Source organism: Anomaloglossus baeobatrachus, chromosome 7 (assembly GCF_048569485.1).
Source record: "Anomaloglossus baeobatrachus isolate aAnoBae1 chromosome 7, aAnoBae1.hap1, whole genome shotgun sequence".
Taxonomy (NCBI): domain Eukaryota; kingdom Metazoa; phylum Chordata; class Amphibia; order Anura; family Aromobatidae; genus Anomaloglossus; species Anomaloglossus baeobatrachus.
This window is the reverse complement of record NC_134359.1, coordinates 131149782-131173909: the sequence shown is the minus strand read 5'-3', so window position 1 is coordinate 131173909 and position 24128 is coordinate 131149782.

Here is a 24128-nt window from a genome sequence, read left to right as displayed (position 1 = left end):
TTCTGATGGACATCTGTAGATATTGTTGATGTCATGTTATATATGATTCAATCTGTACCACTTGACTTTAGTGTTAATAAAGCGAAGTTAAAAATATAGCCATGAGCACGATATAGAATGTTACCTGTGTAGAAGATCAGAACCACCGTCAGTACATGAGGGCATCGCCAGAACCACCATTACATGAATGCAGCCTCAGGACCGCCATCAATACATGAACTCAGCACCAGAACCACCGTTAGTACATTAATGCAGCATCACAACCACCATTAGTAAATGAATGGAGCATCACAATGTGCCGCCCCCATGCCAGCAGCCGTGCTGCTGCTCGGATCCGGATCCGCGGTGGCTTGAGGGGGTCTCTGGACCCGGGGCTCGCGCGGCCACTTGATGAAGAGGGGGCTATGTACAGGGGGTTTGGAAAGTTCGTGACGCCACCCACGATGCATGGTAATGTGAGGGACCACCGCTGCGGTTGGGGAGCCCAGTGACGATGGTGTGGCAGCCTGATGTTTAACCCCTCCGTGGGTAGCGGGTTTGTGTCCTGGGGCCCCTCGGATGGCTGGTGAATGGGTGCCGTTGGGGTAGGAACAGGGGTATTTCAGTGTACTCACTCAGTCCAGGAATAACAACACCGACAGCTTGTAAACCAGAATTCTGAGCACCACTGCAGCTTGTAGGGAGCACGCTTGGGTCCGTGCCCTTGGTGTTGCTATTAGCCTGTGGCCCTGTCCTTGGCACCTCTGTCTCTGTTGGACCCGTGGGTATAAAACTCTTCGGGTCCCGCTCACCCGTATGGCTAATGGAGTGAGCATGGTCTCAGGGTTCACGCGTAGGATTTCTTTGGACTGTATTGGGAAAGTCCTATCGCATCGGTGCGCTAGTACCCCAATTTTGGAGTGGGTTGGGGATGACACTTGAAGTCTTCACCCCCATCTGGTAAATTACCAGAACGCGTGAAGCTACTTTCCGTACCCCGTCGTGCCCTGGCCCCTGCCCGGTGATAGCTAAAGGCCACCGGCCGCCCTCCTCGGCAGTCCGTGCCCCTTGACACTGTCCCCTGCGACCGGGCTTCCAGCTCCTACCAGGCCCAGACCAATGTCTGCCACCTAGTACACAGGAGCTCTCCTCCGTGGCCTCTCCTCACGAGAGTCACCACTCCACCTTCTCTCCTTTCACTCTCCACTCCTCAACTTCCCAAGCTCAACTGTCACTTTCCTCACTTTTCCCTCACCAACCCCTCATGTGGGCAGCCCTATTCCCTTCAGGCCCCCCAATGGTGTGTCTGGTAGGTTAAAGTGGGAAGTGTTCCTAGGATTTTGATTGACTAAGCTGTTAGCAACACCAAAGGACCAAGATCCGTAACCAAGGAGGGTGGATACTGTGCAGAAGGGCAGATTGCACAATACCCTGTGACGACCTGATAGGCCAGGGCGTCACATTCCCCCTTGGTAAAACGTGGCTCGTCCGCGAGCTACAGGACACCAGCGGTTTATTTTTGTTTTGCTTTAACTGTCGGGTCTGGTCTGGCAGGTGTCTGGGTGACCGCTGCCGTCGCTGGAATGAGGGCCTTGCTCTGGATCGCTGCAGCCGGAGACTCTGATAGACATACTGAAGGTTCCGTTGCCGGAGTTGATGGGGGCAGTCGGTAGTGGAGCACTCACCGCGAGCGGTCTGGATCCCTCAACCGCTTTGGCCGGATTTGTCTAATCAGCAGGGACTGGGTAACCGCTTACCCTCTCTTCACATGGGATTTCAATCTTACCGGCTCGCACTGCCACTGCAAGGCTCCTCATCTCTTCCCTCCAGTGGTTCAGAATGAAGAGGAATTGCGTCCGCATCCTCCGGCACAGCTGCTCTATTTCCTCCTCTATCCATGCCGCGGTCCCAGGGACAGCACACTCTGGGGACCAGTCTCGCTCCGCCATCTGGCCACTGCGTCTTCCAGGAACGTTGTCGCAGAGTCCTGGCATCTCTGTTCCACTTCCGCTAGTAACACATTCTGGCCCGCCACCTTGGTCTTTTCGCAGCACTCTCTCGCTGACCGTGGCCCTATGGGAACTTCCGGTCCCGGCTTCACTAGGAAGATGAGGGGCGGGGCCTAATCTTTGCACGCTTTCTTGAAGAGGGGCTTTTGGTGCAAAAAAATGGCGGAAAATGGCGGAATTGGTGGGAAACAGAATCTTGACTCACGGTCTTCGGCTTTCAAGGCGCACGCCACCCAGGTAGGTGGGTCCTGCTCGTATCCTGTTTGTGACAGAGGTGTGCCAGCAGCCGGGCTGATGCTCGGATCCAGATCTGCGGTGGCTCGAGGGGTCTCCGGACCTGGGGGTCACGCGGCCACTCGATGAAGGGGGGGCTATGTACAGGGGGTTTGGAAAGTTTAAGATGCCACCCTCGGTGCGTGGTAATGTGAGGGACCACCGCTATGGTTGAGGAGCCTGGTGACAATTGTGTGGCAGCTGTAACGTTCAGTCCAGAGGTGGATCCACGGGACCGTGCACCGGACTCCCCCAGAGAGACAACCAGGAGCGAACCCCTATACAGGGACTGTCTGGCGGCCTCCCCAGAGGGCCTAGATGCACAGCAGCGGGGACACAAGCAAGTTCGGGTTACGCGTCCTTCAGATGTCCGTATGGATCCAGCGAGGAGTGCAGGCTGATGTGGCCAGATGAAATCCAGAACCGGTGATGGGTACAGGCTGGCGGAAGATGACGGGATCCACAGCTGATAGTCACCGGGGCGACTCCTGGGAAGCGGTAGGCTAGACACACTCAGGTTGGCCATCAGACACTGTGGGCAGAGATAGGGTTAACCTGGGTACAAAGCACAGAGGGACATGAACATGTAGTGCAAGAGATAAACTACAAGAACACGTTGAACAGGCACCGCACACAAGCAAAAGGAAGTCTTATATACCTTGTAACTGTAATCAGCCATATGCTGTTTCAGTGACGCTGGCCCTTTAAGAAGAGGTGAGTGAGCGCGCCCGCGCCCTAGTGCGCATGCGCGAGGCCCGAGCGCCGGAGATCAACACAGGACGCAGGGGAGAGAGCGGAGGAGATGCAGGGGGGCAAGAAGCTGAGTCCCGGACCGCAGCGGGATGCCGGGGCCGACAGGCGGGGAGCATATGAAACGTGCGCGCGTCGGGGCAGACGTCGCATACCTGGAGGAGGCTGTGCTTTGTGGCCATAGGTGATTATACCATTATCTAATGCTTTACTTTGCTGACTCTGACACCTCTACTGTGCCGATTCTGACACTTTTCTAACCTTACTTAACCTAAATTATATGTCTTTTCCCTACTGGCTAATACTATTTGAGCCGTCCTCCCTCCTCTACATTTACCTGCATTCCTTTGGCCATCGGCTTAGTGATTTGTGGAATTCATGTATGTTGATTCTGTTGGGTGTTATCAGCTGAATCTTCTGCTGATTGTATTCCAATACTGCGACATAATTGTTGCCTTAACCCTTAGCACCTGACACCTTTGCTATGTCCGTATCCATTCATTTATTTACTCTATTTATATTTATTCATAGCCTCTGAATTCCCTTACACTACCCTTTGCCCTATTATACTGTTATGATCATGATTATTATTATATGATATGCAGGTTTTTGACGCCGTTTTTTCCAGTCAACAGCCCTGTGTTTTTATTTCTGTAAAAAAAATGTATACTAATAAAGATATATTATTATGTGACCTTCTAGTTCGTTTTTTTCTTTTTTGGTTCAGTGTTGAATCCGAATGGTCCCATTGATCCTATATCCCCACATTCTGATAATACTATTTTGGCTATATATTATTGACCTTATATTTAATATTTACTAGCAATCTAATGTGGTATGGATTTTATCCTTTAATTATTGGTGTTCCATAGTTACATAGTTACTAAGGTTGAAAAAAGACCTAGGTCCATCTAGTTCAACCTTCCTCCACCAGTTCTACATTTGGTCACTAAGTCATTTATAACCAACAATGTTGTGTGTACTGAGGAAATCATCCAGCCCTTTTTTGAAAGCTGTTATAGTGTCTGCCATCACTACCTCTTGTGGTAGGGCATTCCACAGTCTGACTGCTCTAACTGTAAAGAACCCTTTCCTATTTAGCTGTCGGAATCGCTTTTCTTCCACTCGCAATGAGTGCCCCCTGGTGCTTAGTATTGTCTTTGGAAGGAATAAGTCATGTGCCAGTCCTTTATATTGACCACACATGTATTTATACATATAAATGAGATCTCCTCTGAGACGTCTTTTTTCTAAGCTAAACATATCTAACTTTTTCAACCTGTCATCATATGGGAGGCCTTCCATTTCTTTTAGTAGTATAGTTAACCGCCTTTGAACTGACTCTAACATCTGAATGTCCTTTTTAAAATGATGAGCCCAAAACTGGTTCCCATATTCCAGATGTGGCCTTACAAGTGATTTATAGAGGGGTAACAATACGTTGGGATCACGGGATCTAATCTCTCTTTTTATACACCCTAGAATCTTGTTTGCTTTTGCAGCTGCTGCTTGACATTGAGTGCTGCTGCTCAGCTTATTTGTAATGAGTATACCCAAGTCCTTCTCCTGTTCTGTAGTCCCGAGTTTACTTCCATTTAATGTATACGCAGTTATAGGATTACTCCGTCCTAGGTGCATTACTTACTTATTACTTTACATTTATCAACATTAAATCTCATTTGCCAAGTATCTGCCCATTCTGACATCTTATCCAGATCTTTTTGTAGTATTATACTATCAAGGTCAGTTTTTAATATCCTACATAGTTTGGTGTCATAAGCAAAGACTGACACTTTACTATCAATCCCATCCACAATGTCATTAATAAAGAGATTAAAACGAATCGGTCCTAGCACAGATCCCTGCGGCACCCCACTGCTGACTATGGCCCATTTAGAGAATGTTCCATTTATGACTACTCTTTGTTTCCTATCTTTTAGCCAATTCCTTACCCAGTTGCATATAGTTTCCCCTAGTCCTTGCTTCTGGAGCTTTAGTATAAGGCTATTATGTGGTATAGTATCAAATGCCTTTGCAAAGTCCAAATAAATCACATCAGCTGCATTACCAATATCCAGGTTTGCACTTACCCCCTCATAGAACCCCAACAGGTTGGTTAGACACGATTTACAGTTAGGTCCAGAAATATTTGGACAGTGACACAAGTTTTGTTATTTTAGCTGTTTACAAAAACATGTTCAGAAATACAATTATATATATAATATGGGCTGAAAGTGCACACTCCCAGCTGCAATATGAGAGTTTTCACATCCAAATCGGAGAAAGGGTTTAGGAATCATAGCTCTGTAATGCATAGCCTCCTCTTTTTCAAGGGACCAAAAGTAATTGGACAAGGGACTCTAAGGGCTGCAATTAACTCTGAAGGCGTCTCCCTCGTTAACCTGTAATCAATGAAGTAGTTAAAAGGTCTGGGGTTGATTACAGGTGTGTGGTTTTGCATTTGGAAGCTGTTGCTGTGACCAGACAACATGCGGTCTAAGGAACTCTCAATTGAGGTGAAGCAGAACATCCTGAGGCTGAAAAAAAAGAAAAAATCCATCAGAGAGATAGCAGACATGCTTGGAGTAGCAAAATCAACAGTCGGGTACAGTCTGAGAAAAAACGAATTGACTGGTGAGCTTGGGAACTCAAAAAGGCCTGGGCGTCCACGGATGACAACAGTGGTGGATGATCGCCGCATACTTTCTTTGGTGAAGAAGAACCCGTTCACAACATCAACTGAAGTCCAGAACACTCTCAGTGAAGTAGGTGTATCTGTCTCTAAGTCAACAGTAAAGAGAAGACTCCATGAAAGTAAATACAAAGTGTTCACATCTAGATGCAAACCATTCATCAATTCCAAAAATAGACAGGCGAGAGTTAAATTTGCTGAAAAACACCTCATGAAGCCAGCTCAGTTCTGGAAAAGTATTCTATGGACAGATGAGACAAAGATCAACCTGTACCAGAATGATGGGAAGAAAAAAGTTTGGAGAAGAAAGGGAACGGCACATGATCCAAGGCACACCACATCCTCTGTAAAACATGGTGGAGGCAACGTGATGGCATGGGCATGCATGGCTTTCAATGGCACTGGGTCACTTGTGTTTATTGATGACATAACAGCAGACAAGAGTAGCCGGATGAATTCTGAAGTGTACCGGGATATACTTTCAGCCCAGATTCAGCCAAATGCCGCAAAGTTGATCGGTCGGCGCTTAATAGTACAGATGGACAATGACCCCAAGCATACAGCCAAAGCTACCCAGGAGTTCATGAGTGCAAAAAAGTGGAACATTCTGCAATGGCCAAGTCAATCACCAGATCTTAACCCAATTGAGCATGCATTTCACTTGCTCAAATCCAGACTTAAGACGGAAAGACCCACAAACAAGCAAGACCTGAAGGCTGCGGCTGTAAAGGCCTGGCAAAGCATTAAGAAGGAGGAAACCCAGCGTTTGGTGATGTCCATGGGTTCCAGACTTAAGGCAGTGATTGCCTCCAAAGGACTCGCAACAAAATATTGAAAATAAAAATATTTTGTTTGGGTTTGGTTTATTTGTCCAATTACTTTTGACCTCCTAAAATGTGGAGTGTTTGTAAAGAAATGTGTCCAATTCCTACAATTTCTATCAGATATTTTTGTTCAAACCTTCAAATTAAACGTTACAATCTGCACTTGAATTCTGTTGTAGAGGTTTCATTTCAAATCCAATGTGGTGGCATGCAGAGCCCAACTCGCGAAAATTGTGTCACTGTCCAAATATTTCTGGACCTAACTGTATCTTTCATGAATCCATGCTGTCTGTCAGTCATTATATTATTTTTTGCAACATATTTTTGCATGTCATCCCTTAAAATTCCCTCAAAAACCTTGCATACTACTGATATCAGGCTTACTGGACGGTAGTTGCCTGGATCTACCCTCTTACCTTTCTTAAATATCGGTACCACATCAGCAATCCTCCAATCCTGAGGCACCAACCCTGTTACAAGCGAGTCTAAAAAGATAAGATACAGCGGTCTGTCAATTACGGAGCTCAATTCCCTCAATATTCGTGGATGAACTAAAAGGAATAAAACCAGCAATAAAAGACATAAAAACACTTAAGTAATTATAATGTGAATATTATTAAAATTAAAAACCCCATCGGGAATAGAGCCATGAATAGACATATTTCCATATAAACCCATGTACAAGCCGATGGGAACAAAATGAGAAGAGTATTTTAATGGAATAAATCCGTTACTTCATTGAGGCCCTGAGGTTTCAAGGTATTGAGCTTATATATCCAGTAAGTTTCCTTTCTGTTCAGGACCTCGACCCTATTAGGCACATGTGGGGGTATCTGTTCAATGGGGGTTTGCTCCCCCCCCCATTTGCCCTGTACCTATAAGGGTAAGACCCTATTGCGCTTTATCTTCCACAGCTTTTCCTTTATATATGTGAAGCACTTAATGGCAGTCACATTCATATGATGACCCCTGACATTGGCAAGAAGGGAAAAATCTTATATTAAAATCTCATATGCATATTCATAACTACTGAGAGAAGTAAGAAAAGAAAATTCCTGGCATGTTACAGCTGTATGCAAATCAGATTTCAGTGGTCACATAATGATCGCTTGAACTGGGAAGCAGAGCAGAATCTTAACAGCGTATATATTACACATTGTTATGATGGCATACTACAGTGCCAAGAGAATAATAGCTCTGGCCCCAAATACCCCTCTAATATACATAAAGCTACAATCACATATCTACAATTGTGCTCACAAGTTTACATACCCTGGCAATTTTTTTGCTTTCTTAGCCTTTTTTTCAGAGAATGTGAATGATAAGATAGAAACTTTTTCCCCACTCAAGGTTTGTGGTTGGGTGAAGCCATTTATTATCAAACTACTGTATTTTCTCTTTTAAAATCATAATGACAACCAAAAGCATCCAAATGACCCTGATAAAAAGTTCACGTACCCCAGTTCTTAATACCATATATTACCCTCTCTAACATCAATGACAGCTTGAAGTCTTTTGTGGTAGCTGTGGATGAGGCTCTTTATTTTCTCACATGGTAAAGCTGACCATTTTTCTTGGCAAAAAGCTTCCTGTAAATTTCTGAGCCTTCTTGCATGAACTGCACCCTTGGGTTCTCCCCAAAGTGGCTCAATGATATTGAGATCAGGAGACTGAGATGGCCACTCCAGAACCTTCACTTTGTTCTGCTGTAGCCAATGACAGGTCAACCTGGCCTTGTGTTTTGGATCTTTGTTATGTTGGAACGTCCAAGTACGTCCCATGCACAGATTTTGGGCTGATGAGTGCAAATTTACCTCCAGTATTTGATGATAACATGCTGCATTCATCTTTCCTTCAACTTTGACAGTTTCCTGCGCCTTTGTAGCTCACACATCTGCACATCATCAGCAATCCACCTCCATGCTTTACAGTAGGAATGGTGTTCCTCTTATCATAGGCCTTGTTGAGACCTCTCCAAATGTAACATTTATGGTTGTGGCCAAAAAGTTTGATTTTGGTCTCATCACTACAAATTACCTTGTTCCAGAGATATGGAGGCTTGTCTCTGTGCTGTTTGGCGTATTGAAGGCGAGATACTTTGTGGCATTTGCACAGTAATGGCTTCCTTCTGACGACTCGACCATGCAGCCCATTTTTCTTCAAGTGCCTCTTTATTGTGCATCTTGAAACAGCCACACAACTAGTTTCAGTGAGTCCTGTATTTCAGCTGATTTTATATATGGGTTTTTCTTTGCATCCCAAACAATTTTCCTGGTAATTGTGAATGAAATTTTTGTTGGTCTACCTGATCATGGTTTGGTTATTACAGAGACTTTGATATTTTCCATTTGTTAATCATAGTTTGAACACTGCTGACTGGCATTATCAATTCCTTGTTTATCTTTTTGTATCCCTTTCCTTATACAGTTCAACTATCTTTAGTTCAACTATCTTTTCCTGTAGATCCGTTGACAATTCTTTTGCTTTCCCCATGACTCACAATCCAGACACATCAGTGATCAGTGACTGGATGAAAAATGCAAGAGTCTGTTTGGATCCCAGAAACTTACTCAGCTTTAATGCACACACACTGATTACAAGCAAACAGGTCACAGGTGAGGATGTTACCTTTATTAGCCATTCAAACCCATTTGTGTCAACTTCTGTGCATGTTATCAGGCCGAAATTACCAGGGTATGTGAACTTTTGATCAGGGTCATTTGGATGTTTTTGGTTGTCAGTATGATTTAAAAAGAGAAAATACAGTAGTTTGATAATAAATAGCTTCGCCCAACCACTAACCATGAGTGGAAAACAAAATGTTATGTTATCATTCATATTCTCTGAAAAAAGGCCAAAAAAGAAAAAATCTGCAGGGGTATGTAAACTTTTGAGCACAACTGTATGTGAGTATTACCATCCGAAAGAATTGGACCAATTTTTTTTCTGTGATATCATCATATGATAATGGGATTCACTGCTAAGCATAAATGAGTACACCCCTTTTGAAAAGCAACATTTTAATCAGTATCTCATTGAATATAAGAACAATTTTCAAAATTTTGATAAGGCCTGTGTTACGGGGGGCTGTCTGATAATAACCGAAAGGAGTATCAGACAGTCAGGGTCCACCGTGCAAAGACTTTGCTGCAGACTATGGCAGAGTGCAATACCTCTGTTAACTCACAGAAGGATATAATAAGTAAGTAAAGCAATTCCTCCCTTACTTGGAGGGTGTGTGGAATGATCTCTGTTAATAATCACAGAGACAAAGGCAAAGTGTGCGAAATGGCACCTACCTAGGTCCGCTCTTCTAGTGGTGCAAAAGAGACGAACAGCAGCGTAAGCCGCACAAAGCTCCTACCTGCGTTCGCTCCACTAGTGTGCGAGGACACGAACCACTAGATATGGCACCTGCCTAGGTCCGCTCTTCTAGTGGTGCAAAAGAGACGAACAGCAGCGTCAGCCGCACAAAGCTCCTACCTCTGTTCGCTCCCCTAGTGTGCGAGGATACGAACAACTGCCAGACGCAGTATAAGGAACGTTACCCTAGCGGCAACGTCCACCTACGAGTAGAATCACAAGGCCCAGCCAGACCATGTGCCTCAGGCACCTGCCTATGTCCGCTCCCCTAAGAGGTAAGGATACGGACAGCAGCCGAAGCTGTAAGGTATAAGAACGCTACCCTGCCGGTAGCGCTCACCTAGCATAGACAGAGGAATGCCTAGAGGAACGCGCACAGAGCGTCTACTCATATGCATGAACCAAGAGGACTGAGCACCATGCGGCGTGTGTCAGGGTCTTATATAGACTCTGTGCCTCATCCAAGATGGAGGACACCAGAGCCAATCCGCTGCCAGAACGACAGGAGTGACGTCATGCTGGCCTATCACCGAGCAAGACGTCACAAGCACATGACCAGCGACCAATCGGCATAGAAGGTGTCAGAGACATGTGACCTCGTGTCAGCGATGATGTCACCCGCACATGTGCAATGGCTCCAAGATTGGACTTAGTCTCCGGCGCTCGCACATGTGCAGTAGCAAGAAATCTGGACTTAGTCTCCAGCGCTCGCACATGTGCAGTAGCAAGAAATCTGGACTTAGTCTCCAGCGCTCGCACATGTGCAGTAGCAAGAAATCTGGACATAGTCTCCAGTGCTCGCAGCAACCGTAACAGTCTGTTTCACACGTCAGTGATTCTGGTACGTTTGTGCTTTTTTTAAAACATACCAGAATCACTGACATACGCAGACCCATTATAATCAATGGGTCTGCTCACACATCAGTGATTTTTCACTTAACGTGTCTCCATGCAGCGTGCACGTGTGGCCGTGATTCTGCACGGAGACATGTCAGTTTTTTTCTGGCATCACTGATGACCCACAGACCACACTATGGTGTGATCCATGTGTGATCAGTGAAACACGTACCAGAAAATCACGGACATATTAAATATTAAATATTTTCAACTTACCTTGCCTGCGATTCGCTCTGGAGCCTCAACTCTCAGCAGCTTCTGCCTGGCTCATGAATATTCATGAGAGCAGGAAAACCCGACCAGGAAGTAGGTGCTGAGAGCGGTGGGCGGACGCTGGAGACCCGAGGAGATCAGCACCATGGACAGCAGCAGTGAAGGCAGGTGAGTAATGTCCATATGCAATCACGGGATCACGGATTGCACATGGACAACCCACGTGTGCCATGAATCACGGAGCACGGAGGGACATGTGCGTGTTTTACACGTCAGTGAAGAACGTCTGTGTTTTTCACTGACGTGTGAAACGGGCCTAAAGGCCCCGTCACACACAGAGATAAATCTTTGGCAGATCTGTGGTTGCAGTGAAATCATGGATATATTGTTCCATTTGTACACAGTCACAAACCTGGCACTGATTGTCCACAATTTCACTGCAACCACAGATCTGCCGCAGATTTATCTCTGTGTGTGACAGGGCCTTTAGACAGAGTTTCATAGAACAGTTTTAACTCATAATAGAAAAGTAAGATTAATGATATCACTTCCATTACAAATTTGTTTTCATTTTAAATTTGTTTTACTCAGATCAGTTGATGCAAAAATCAATACATCCCCACATTAAAATCTGCTACATCAAGTATTTTGTATGACCTTCATGATTTTTAAGGACAACACCAAGTTTTCTTTTCTAAACATACAATATGATAGATATGATATATTGCAACATATTCTTCAAGAATGACCTATTTCGGAGCCTGGATGCTGAATGGAGAGTGATACTCAACTTCAGAATTCCCCATAGGTGTTCTATTCTGTTCAGATCAGGACACATACTTGACACTGAATCACTTTCTCCTTGTTCTTTTGCAGAAATGCAACAGATGTATGTTTTGAATTATTGTCATATCGGAAAAGTGCAAAGGGTACAGACTGATGGTAGCATCTTCTCTTTCAATATATTCCAGTACATCTGTGAATTCATGATAATATCAAAGAACTGTAGCTCCCTGACACCAGCAGTACTCACGAGGCACACATAAAGACACTGCCACTGTGCTTTTGTAGGCTCCATTAATTTAGAAAAATAAATGTAGAAACATACGTAGTGCCATCAGTGAAACATGGTGGGGACATGTTTTACTGCCTCAATTTTTACATGGTATCCTGCTGCAAAGTTTATATTCTGTACCAAAAGGCTCCACCATAATCTGAGCTCAGCATAGCCCTAAGCCAAATCTTATAGAAACTAAGAGGGTTTCTAATCCTAATATTAGGTTTACTAGATTCTGCCATCAGTCCAATGGTTTGAGAGCCTGGCACACCCTTTGGATGAAAGCTTTATTAAAATAACATGCACATGCTGAGCTAAACAAGCAAGTCCAACCTGTACTTTAGGGCTTGTACAGATGAGTGTATTATACTGATGTGTGCTGCCCAAGATAAAAGCAGTTAGCACACTGGCCAATGTTGCTGAATATGGCTGTTCAGATCACAGTCTTTTCATAAGGGCCTAATGTACTTGAGAAAAAAATAACAGCATACACTATTCTCTTCCGTTTTTTTTATGAAATTCGCCTATTCAAGTCTATGGATGTATACAACGTCCAAGTTTTACAGACAGAATGCCATTACTAACAAATTAAACTGTATTTAAGTACATTTTAAGCTATGGATTCATATAACAGACCACTGCCTCTCGCCCATAAACTTCCTCCCCACCATGTATGAAGGAGAGCTTGCACATCTTCTCTCAAAAGCACACCTCACCATCTGCTCACTTGACCCCATCCCATCCCAACTCCTCCCTAACCTCACCACTATCCTTATCCCAGCCTTAACCCATCTTTTCAACCTATCTTTAACCTCTCGTACCTTCCCTTCTGCTTTTAAACATGCAACAATCACACTTATCCTAAAGAAACATTCCCTCGATCCAACCTCTACTAACGGCTATCACCCGATATCGCTGCTACTGTTCGCTTACAAACTTCTCGAACAGCACGTCCATGCTCAACTTTCCTCCCACCTCTCATCTAACTCTCTCTTTGACAACCTACAATCCAGCTTCCGTCCACATCACTCTACTGAAACTGCTCTGACTAAAATTATAAATGACTTACTGCCAAAGCTAACAGTTACTTCTCCATACTCCTCCTTCTAGACCTGTCCTCAGACTTTGACACTGGTGACCACTCCCTCCTATTACAGATCCTCTCTTCCCTTGGTGTCAGAGACCTTGCCCTCGCCTTGATCTCTTCATACCTTCCCAAAAGATTTAGTGACTCCCACTCCCATACAACCTCTTCATGCTGGCCTCTCTCTGTTGGCTCAGTCCTGGGACCGTTACTCTTCTCCAGCTATACAATTGGCCTGGGAAAACTCCTAAAATCTCATAGGTTTCAGTACCACCTACAGTCATATGAAAAAGTTTGGGCACCCCTATTAATGTTAACCTTTTTTCTTTATAACAATTTGGGTTTTTGCAACAGCTATTTCAGTTTCATATATCTAATAACTGATGGACTGAGTAATATTTCTGGATTCAAATGAGGTTTATTGTACTAACAGAAAATGTGCAATCCGCATTTAAACAAAATTTGACCGGTGCAAAAGTATGGGCACCTCAACATAAAAGTGACATTAATATTTTGTAGATTCTCCTTTTGCAAAAATAACAGCCTCTAGTCGCTTCCTGTAGCTTTTAATGAGTTCCTGGATCCTGGATGAAGGTATATTGACCATTCCTGTTTACAAAACAATTCTAGCTCAGTTAAGTTTGATGGTCGCTGAGCATGGACAGCACGCTTCAAATCATCCCACAGATTTTCAATGATATTCAGGTCTGGGGACTGGAATGGCCATTCCAGAACATTGTAATTGTTCCTCTGCATGAATGCCTGAGTAGATTTGGAGTGGTGTTTTGGATCATTGTCTTGCTGAAATATCCATCCCATGCGTTACTTCAACTTCGTCACTGATTCTTGCACATTATTGTCAAGAATCTGCTGATAGTGAGTTAAATCCATGCGACCCTCAACTTTAACAAGATTCCCGGTCCCGGCATTGGCCACACAGCCCCAAAGCATGATGGAACCTCCACCAAATTTTACTGTGGGTAGCAAGTGCTTTTCTTGGAATGCCGTGTTTTTATGCCTCCATGCATAATGCCTTTTTGTATGACCAAACAACTCAATTTTTGTTTCATCAGTCCACAGGACCTTCTTCCAAAATGTAACTGGCTTGTCCAAATGTGCTTTTGCATACCTCAGGCGACTCTGTTTGTGACGTGCTTGCAGAAACGGCTTCCTTCACATCACTCTCCCATACAGCTTCTCCTTGTGCATTGTGTATTGTTGACCGATGCACAGTGACACCATCTGCAGCAAGATGATGCTGCAGGTCTTTGGAGGTGGTCTGTGGATTGTCCTTGACTGTTCTCACCATTCTTCTTCTCTGCCTTTCTGATATTTTTCTTGGCCTGCCACTTCTGGGCTTATATATATAGAAATAGGAAAACGGGTTTTAGCCGCGCTGAAAAACCACTGGTGCAGGATTAATGAAGAAGTTTCTTTTTTATTACAGCATTTCCAACGCGTTTCAGAGACTGGAACCGTCTCCTTCCTCAGGGAAAAAAGAAATCATGCAGCTGTCTAACAGTCAAGTGTTATAAAGGAGGATAAAGACTGCCACGTTGACAGCCATGACGTCATCCACCCACTCTGTTTGCAGGGCAATGAGTCATAGACACGTGGAGAACATACAAAAAAAACACAATTAAATACATCAAATTATTGTAAAACACAAATAACTGCATGCGATAAAAATAAAAATTATTAAAAGTTTTTAAAACAAGTTTTTTGTGGTCCATTTTTAACATATAAAATTTGAGATTTGCAGGTATAATTCATGAAAAAAAGGTAAATGAAAATGGAGAGGTGCGAACCTATGGACAAGTACTGGTATGCAAAGTGATTAAACCACCAAACCATTCCTCCAAATACATCTAGTGAGCTTGGTGGAAATGGGGATGGAGTGTCATAAAGTGACTCAGAAAGATCAGTTAATAAAGGCAAACGCCCTTAAAAAATGTGAAAACTTGATGAGTATCTATATGTATATGAACTGTAGATCTGTGCAAGTGCATAGACGTGATATGTTAGATCCATTTAACGCATCAAGCTTTCCTGCTTAGAAGAATCAAAGTGAACAATTTGAATCAAAGAAGGGCTGATGTGAAAGAGTCAAACATAAGGTGGAAAGAAACCGCATCTATAGCAGGAAGCAAGTGCCAGTGGTGACGGGGTGAAATGAGTTCAGACCGTGGGAAAAAAACAAACTGCGCAAGCGCATGGGGAAAGTATAACCTTGCCGGGGTAACGAAAGTTCAGACCGCATGGAAATGTGCTCAGTGACACAGAGTAAAGGGTGAATACACAAGTGAAAGTGCGCTGTGCAGGGATGAAGGGTGTTCGGAACTAATGATTATACTGATAAAATTATCGGGATGACTGATGGATACCAAAAACAGGGGAAAAAATTTTTATTGTAAAATTAAAACACTCCAAAGAGGGCTATTACACCAAGATAATGACAATATAAAAATGTGCATCATACGGGGATGAGGAGTGCATGGAACTAGCAGTAATACCAACATCTCTATAGGGGAGAAGAAAAGAGGGACCAAATATGTTTGTAAATATTAAAATATTAAAATGTATTTTATATATTAAAAAATATTAACAATAAAAAGGCATCGAATAATACCAATCATTGTTATCATTTAATATTATTAGAAGGGGAAAGTGTTCAATATTAATTAATACTTTGAAATTAGAGTGGAAGCACGCTGGAAAAGAATGAAACTAACGAATCATATAAAATAATGTAAAAAAATGTAAAAAAATGTAAATGTAAAAAATTATAAAAAAAATATATAAAAAAATGTGCCAAAGGCACTGTAGAGGATTAAATCCCCTTTAATCATAAGAAAGGATGTTTGTCTCTTTTTGCATTATGGCATGGCCATTCAAAAAACTGCACCATAAAATTTTTTTTTTAAAAAATATAAAAAGATCTTACCCATAGACATGGGTCGCAAAAACCTTAGGGCAACTTGCATTGCCAGGGCTGTAAAAGACTTAAAATAGACCATAAAACACTGATTTTAAATTAGGCTTAAAAGACACTAAAGTCAGACATGAGTGTATTAAAACAACACATTGACATAGAGATGGATTAATAAAATAAATCAGAGACTTCATTAAGGCCAAAGGGTTTCAGGGTATTCAATTTATAAATCCAGAAAGTCTCTTTCCTGCTGAGGGTTTCAGCCCTATTGTGTACAACAGGGTCAATCTGTTCAATTGGTGTGATTTTAAAATCAGGATTTTTATTATGCTGTAAAACACAGTGTTTAGAAAGGCCATGTAAAAGAAAGCCCGTTTTAATATTGTGGCGATGCGAATTCAATCTGTTGTGCAGTGCTTGGCTCGTTCTACCCACATACTGTTTGCCGCATATACAATCAACCAGATATATAACAAAATTTGATTGGCATGTCAAATGATTTTTTATCTTAAACAATTCCTTCCCATTGGACGCGCAAAAAGAAGTTCTCCCATGGTAAATGATTTTACAACACAAACAATTCCTAGAACCGCATCTGAATACACCCACTGGGGCTGAAAGAAAGTTTTTTGGGGTGGGCTTTGTGCTTAGTTTGCTGGGGGCTAATATATTTTTAATAGTGGGTGCTCGTCTAAATGTCACACCCGGGGTGGGAGGAAGTATAGGACTCAGGATGGGGTCATTTTGTAGGATATCCCAATGTTTGGCCAGGATATTTTTAATCGACATATTGTCACTACTGAAGGTAGTGATGAGATTCAGGCTGAAATCCTGCTTGGCCTTTTTTCTTACACATTCATTAGTGAGAGTGTTTTTATCATTTCTGTGCTCAATGGGGGGCATACTTGAACGGGTCTTGATAAGGTCTATTTGTTTTAGTTTAGAGTTAAAAAAATCTGGGATAATGATTTTAATGATCAGGTGGTTATATTGAAACAACGTTTTGAAGAAAAAGGATACCCCAAACCTCTCATTCGGAGGGCTTATCAGGAATCCTCTAAACTAAAACAAATAGACCTTATCAAGACCCGTTCAAGTATGCCCCCCATTGAGCACAGAAATGATAAAAACACTCTCACTAATGAATGTGTAAGAAAAAAGGCCAAGCAGGATTTCAGCCTGAATCTCATCACTACCTTCAGTAGTGACAATATGTCGATTAAAAATATCCTGGCCAAACATTGGGATATCCTACAAAATGACCCCATCCTGAGTCCTATACTTCCTCCCACCCCGGGTGTGACATTTAGACGAGCACCCACTATTAAAAATATATTAGCCCCCAGCAAACTAAGGACAAAGCCCACCCCAAAAAACTTTCTTTCAGCCCCAGTGGGTGTATTCAGATGCGGTTCTAGGAATTGTTTGTGTTGTAAAATCATTTACCATGGGAGAACTTCTTTTTGCGCGTCCAATGGGAAAGAATTGTTTAAGATAAAAAATCATTTGACATGCCAATCAAATTTTGTTATATATCTGGTTGATTGTATATGCGGCAAACAGTATGTGGGTAGAACGAGCCAAGCACTGCACAACAGATTGAATTCGCATCGCCACAATATTAAAACGGGCTTTCTTTTACATGGCCTTTCTAAACACTGTGTTTTACAGCATAATAAAAATCCTGATTTTAAAATCACACCAATTGAACAGATTGACCCTGTTGTACACAATAGGGCTGAAACCCTCAGCAGGAAAGAGACTTTCTGGATTTATAAATTGAATACCCTGAAACCCTTTGGCCTTAATGAAGTCTCTGATTTATTTTATTAATCCATCTCTATGTCAATGTGTTGTTTTAATACACTCATGTCTGACTTTAGTGTCTTGTAAGCCTAATTTAAAATCAGTGTTTTATGGTCTATTTTAAGTCTTTTACAGCCCTGGCAATGCAAGTTGCCCTGAGGTTTTTGCGACCCATGTCTATGGGTAAGATCTTTTTATATTTTTAAAAAAATTTTTTTATGGTGCAGTTTTTTGAATGGCCATGCCATAATGCAAAAAGAGACAAACATCCTTTCTTATGATTAAAGGGGATTTAATCCTCTACAGTGCCTTTGGCACTTTTTTTATATATTTTTTTTAATATATTTTTTTTATAATTTTTTACATTTACATTTTTTTACATTATTTTATATGATTCGTTAGTTTCATTCTTTTCCAGCGTGCTTCCACTCTAATTTCAAAGTATTAGTTAATATTGAACACTTTCCCCTTCTAATAATATTAAATGATAACAATGATTGGTATTATTCGATGCCTTTTTATTGTTAATATTTTTTAATATATAAAATACATTTTAATATTTTAATATTTACAAACATATTTGGTCCCTCTTTTCTTCTCCCCTATAGAGATGTTGGTATTACTGCTAGTTCCATGCACTCCTCATCCCCGTATGATGCACATTTTTATTTTGTCATTATCTTGGTGTAATAGCCCTCTTTGGAGTGTTTTAATTTTACAATAAAAAATTTTTCCCCTGTTTTTGGTATCCATCAGTCATCCCGATAATTTTATCAGTATAATCATTAGTTCCGAACACCCTTCATCCCTGCACAGCGCACTTTCACTTGTGTATTCACCCTTTACTCTGTGTCACTGAGCACATTTCCATGCGGTCTGAACTTTCGTTACCCCGGCAAGGTTATACTTTCCCCATGCGCTTGCGCAGTTTGTTTTTTTCCCACGGTCTGAACTCATTTCACCCCGTCACCACTGGCACTTGCTTCCTGCTATAGATGCGTGTCATGTAGAACTATTGAAGGGCCTCCATCCCCCTCCTGTCCACCATCAGCCAGAGATCGTCATGACGATTATCTGATTGGCCTGGAAGCTTAAGGTATTTATGACTTTGGGTGATGGTAGAACCAAAGCCAAAAGCTGCAGAGAAAGACAATTCTTTGTAATATTGGCGGGAAAACTCCCAAAGCAGGTTTTGAAGTGCAACTTTAATGCTAGAAAGATGAAAAACACATTGCCAGAATCCCTGCGTCGTGCGGAACCCAGCGCACCGTCTCACCTGACGAGGAGATCGACGGAATCACGACAAATTAGTATTGGCCAGTAAAATTGTGCTAGAGGCGTTGTGTTTGGTATCAATGTAACTGTAAAATCGAGATATTAAATATGACGCTAATATCTTCCACCTGTGTGACCCAGGAGCAAAGATATGAAAAACCCTAGAATTATGGAACTCTGTGAACATCAGAGCACAGCCCACAAGTGACTGTAAAATGATGTCACAGGCAAGGGGGGCTAGCAAGAGCATAAGAGACAGTTCCTGTCTTGGGGGCCCAGTCAGCACGAGGAGGGCATCATGAAGGGTGATGCTGGCCGATTCTAACATCTCTTGGAGCCCCTCCCTCCATAAGCAGACGTCACTTCTATGGCAGAAGCTTAGTAAGTTTCACGTTTATACCTTTTATTTTAATGTAACTGTTATGCCGTAATGTGTATTGTTCCCTTTTGTAAATTCTTGTATATTCTTTAAACACTGCCTATTTTCGGATTAAATATATAAAAATTTAAGAGTTTCTTTCCTTATGCTTTATATACGAATCCAAAACCCCGAAGGGCCTTATGCTATCTGAAACGGGTTCCCAGCTACCTGTAGAAAGTCTGGGTGGTGGCAGCGTAATTGTTATTGCATAGAATTATTGGAGTGCTATCATTAAGGGTACCGAGGTATATAAATATTCCATTAGCAGGAATCAGAGATATACATTTACCCTTGCTGTGAGACCTCCAATATTTGGCATTATCAGCTCAGCAGCCTCATCTTATGCATTGTCCTGCAGTACCAAAAGGGGCCTGCAGACAAGGGGGGCGCTAGAGAGTAGTCGTGTGTAACAAATCAGTGAACAGCTGCGGATTTCTGAGGGACTTCCCCGGCTGTTCGTGACAAATTGGTGGCAAGCGGTGGGATATATAAAGCATTAGTGATCTGGTTTGAGCAATCATCCCTTTCACTAAAAACTTGCAAAAGTTTTGAGGATCGAACTCAGTGTTTAAATATACCTGGAACAATACTGTACGTGTAGCAGTTACCCCCTCCCCTTCTCTCTTGTTTTCTATCCTATCTTTTATTTGGCAATTATGGAGGCTGTGTCAGAAGCCTGGTACAATCAGCAGAAGAAGGAAGTTCTTTCTGCACTCTGCAGATCCAAGTTGATTGATGGCCATGGCAAAACGAGGCAGGACCTCATTAAAGAACTTTTACAATGGGACGCAGAGCACGTTCATTCCCCCAGTGCTGAAGAAGGGGAGGCAAGCCAAGCCCAGGATGGGACTGCTGCAGAATCCCCACCATCAACTGCGAGCCAGAGCAGTGACCAGGGCAACATGGACTCCTACCTGCAAATGGCCCTACAACAGTTCACTGCCGAGGACCGGCAGGGACGGCTGGACCTCATTCAGCAATATCGAGAGGCTGAGAGAGCCGAGCGCCAGGCCCAGGCTGAGAGAGCCGAGCGCCAGGCTCAGGCTGAGAGAGCCGAGCGAGAGCGCCAAGCCCAGAGAGACCATGAATTGAATGTCCTCAAAGCCCGGCAGCAGACATCTTCCTCACTAAACGGTGAGTCCAATAATGCCAGCAGCTTTAAGCCCCGACCGGAGCACTTTCCTGTGATGGAAAAGGACGGGAATTTGGACAGCTTTCTGACGGGATTTGAAAAGACTTGCTTGCAGTACCAGTTGCCCTCAACACAATGGGCACAATACTTAACCCCAGGGCTGCGAGGCAAGGCCCTGGACGCGTTTGCCAGTCTCCCTCAAGAGCAGAGTGGAGACTATGGGGCCATAAAGCAGGCCCTAGTACGGAAGTATCAGCTGACTCCGGAGGTGTACCGAAAAAAATTCCGGACCCTCCAGCTCGGACCTCATGACAGCTACAGCGATTTGGAGGGTGGGCTCCAGCGCACCTTTGACCAGTGGATCCAAGGACTGTCCGTTACAACCTTTGAGGAGTTAAAGGACCTCATGGTGAAGGACCAACTCCTACATGTCTGTCCTGTGGAGGTTCGACAGTTTGTTATGGACCGAGAGCCCAAGGAGGCCTCAAAAGCAGCCCAGATTGCCGACGCCTATGTGGCCAACCGTGCATCGGAGGTGCGGAAGCCGTCCACCACTAGCTGGAAAGGGGGTAAGATGACAACTACAACCACCCCTGCCCCTACCAGCCGACCTCCCGTAGGTCCTGTTTCATCCACCAGTGCCCGGCCCACCTCTGACACTCGCAGGTGTTTTTCCTGCAACCTGCCTGGACACCTCAGCTCTGGTTGCCCAGAGAGGCAGAAGAGGAACCCCACATCCAAGGCCCAAGGGCCCACTGGAACTGTCCTTTTGGCAAGGAAGGCGGGTGGTAGGGCCTGCGAAAACCTACACCCCGTCACCGTAGGCGGAACCCCCACTGTGGGGCTCAAGGACACTGGGGCCGACAGAACACTGGTCCGCCCTGAACTGGTACCCCCTGAAAACTTTATCCCGGGAAAACTCCTGACTGTCGCCTTGGCGGGGGGTGTCCACCACTCCTTCCCAATGGCCCTGATTCCCCTCGACTGGGGTGCTGGGAGAGGGTTGAGGGAAGTGGGGGTGGATGAACATCTACCAACCAATGTTTTATTGGGGACTGATCTGGGGCGATTAGTTGCACAATTTCTCCCTGATGATCCTCCCGAATCCAAAAAGTCATGTGATACAAATGTTGTTGATCAGTCATGTGATGCAAATGTTGTTAAATCATGTGATGCAAATGTTGTTGATAAGTCATGCGACCCGAATGCGGATACCCAGAACGTAATTACAAATGTTGTGCATGGTAATAATGTGGAGATTTGTACAGGGGAACTCAGCCATGCCACGCGGCAGGGTGACGTGGCTGAGGACGACCCCAAGGTAGCAAGTGTCTGTGCTGACAGAGATGGAGGCAGACATGAGAACCACGAGGACAGTGGTCAAATGCAGCTGAGCAGTGTCACAGCGGACAGTGACACAGCCAGTAGTACCTGTCAGGCTGATGGGGAAGAGTGGTTATTCCCCGGGGAGACAGCCTTCATCGGTGCTGTCACCCGCAGTCAGAGTGCCCAGAACGCAATTGAAACCCTGCCTTCTGACACCTCTTCACCCAGAGGGATAACGGAACTGGTGATGGACCCAGAGCAGGTCCCAGAGGGTCCCGGTGAGGTTGGAACCTTAACGTCACTTTTGGCTGCCTCTAGCCAAGAGTTTCAGGTGGCTCTACGAACTGATGCCAGTCTAGAGACGTTAAGGGACCTCGCAGAGAAGCCCTCCTCCGAGACCGATAAGGAGAGGGTATTCTGGGACCAGGGAAAGTTGTACCGGGAGACAATTCCCTGTAACCCCCAACAAGAGTGGCTGAAGGAAAAACAGCTGGTGGTGCCTCACCGCTTTAGGAGTGAGTTGCTGCGGATTGCCCATGAGATCCCACTCGCCGGACACTTGGGGGTTAGCAAAACCAAGGCCCGGCTGTCTCACCACTTCTATTGGCCCAAAATGGGGACAGATGTTGCCAACTACTGCCGCTCCTGTATCACATGTCAAAGAGTGGGGAAGTCAGGGCCTGCTCCCAAAGCTCCCCTGATCTCTTTGCCGGTGATAGAGGAGCCTTTCCAGAGGGTCGCTGTGGACATTGTCGGGCCTCTGGCCGTCCCCAGCAGCTCTGGAAAACGGTTCGTCCTTACTGTGGTAGACTATGCTACCCGGTATCCGGAGGCAGTGGCTCTGTCCTCAGTTAGAGCCGATAAGGTGGCAGATGCCCTCTTGACCATATTCTCCCGAGTAGGATTTCCCAGGGAGATGCTTACCGACCAGGGGACTCAGTTCATGTCTCGTCTAATGGAGGCTCTCTGTAAGAAAATGCAGGTGCGGCATCTGATATCAAGCGCTTATCACCCACAGACCAATGGTTTGTGTGAGCGATTTAATGGTACACTTAAGCAGATGCTTAAGATGCTGGTTGAGTCACATGGACGCGACTGGGAGCGGTATCTCTCACACCTGCTGTTTGCCTACAGAGAGGTACCACAGGCCTCAACGGGGTTTTCCCCCTTCGAGCTCCTGTATGGCAGACGAGTCCGGGGGCCTCTTGGTCTGGTAAGGGAATCCTGGGAAGAGGAACTGAATTCCCCAGAAGTGTCCGTTGTGGAGTATGTCATTCGGCTCCGTGACAAAATGCAGTCAATGACGCAGATGGTGCATGAGAATATGGCGCAAGCCCAGGCCAGCCAGAAGCGATGGTACGACCAACACGCTCGAGAGCGGGTGTATGAAGTGGGTCAGAAGGTGTGGGTCCTGGTCCCAATGACCCAGAACAAGCTTCAGGCGGCCTGGGAGGGTCCATACCTGGTGCATCAGCGCCTCAATGACGTAAACTATGTGGTCACCATCGACCATGCCAGGAAGAGGCAAAAGGTCTTCCATGTCAACATGATGAAAGCTCATCATGACAGGGAAGCCTTTGCTCTTCCTGTGTGTAGTCTTCCCGAGGAAGGCGAAAGTGAAGTCTTGGTGGACTTGCTCGCCTCAGCCCGGGATGGAGGGTCTATCGAGGAGGCGGCATTCAACCCACAGCTATCCTTGGACCAAAAGTCCCAGCTGCGGGAGGTATTCCGGCCCTACCTGATGACCTTCACGAATGTCCCAGGGAAGACATCCCTAGCCACCCACCAGGTGGACACAGGGAGTCATTCCCCAGTTCGTCAACCCCCATACCGTGTCTCCCTAGAGGTACAAAAGGACATAAAAAGGGAGATCGATGAAATGCTAGTCCTGGGAGTGATCCAGAGGTCCAAAAGTGCATGGGCCTCGCCTGTAGTCTTGGTTCCCAAAAAGGACCGGACAACCCGGTTTTGTGTGGACTACAGGAGGCTAAATGCAATCACAGCACCCGATGCGTACCCAATGCCACGCATCGACGAGTTACTGGATTGCTTAGCCGGGGCCCAGTACCTGACCATCATGGACCTGAGTCGAGGG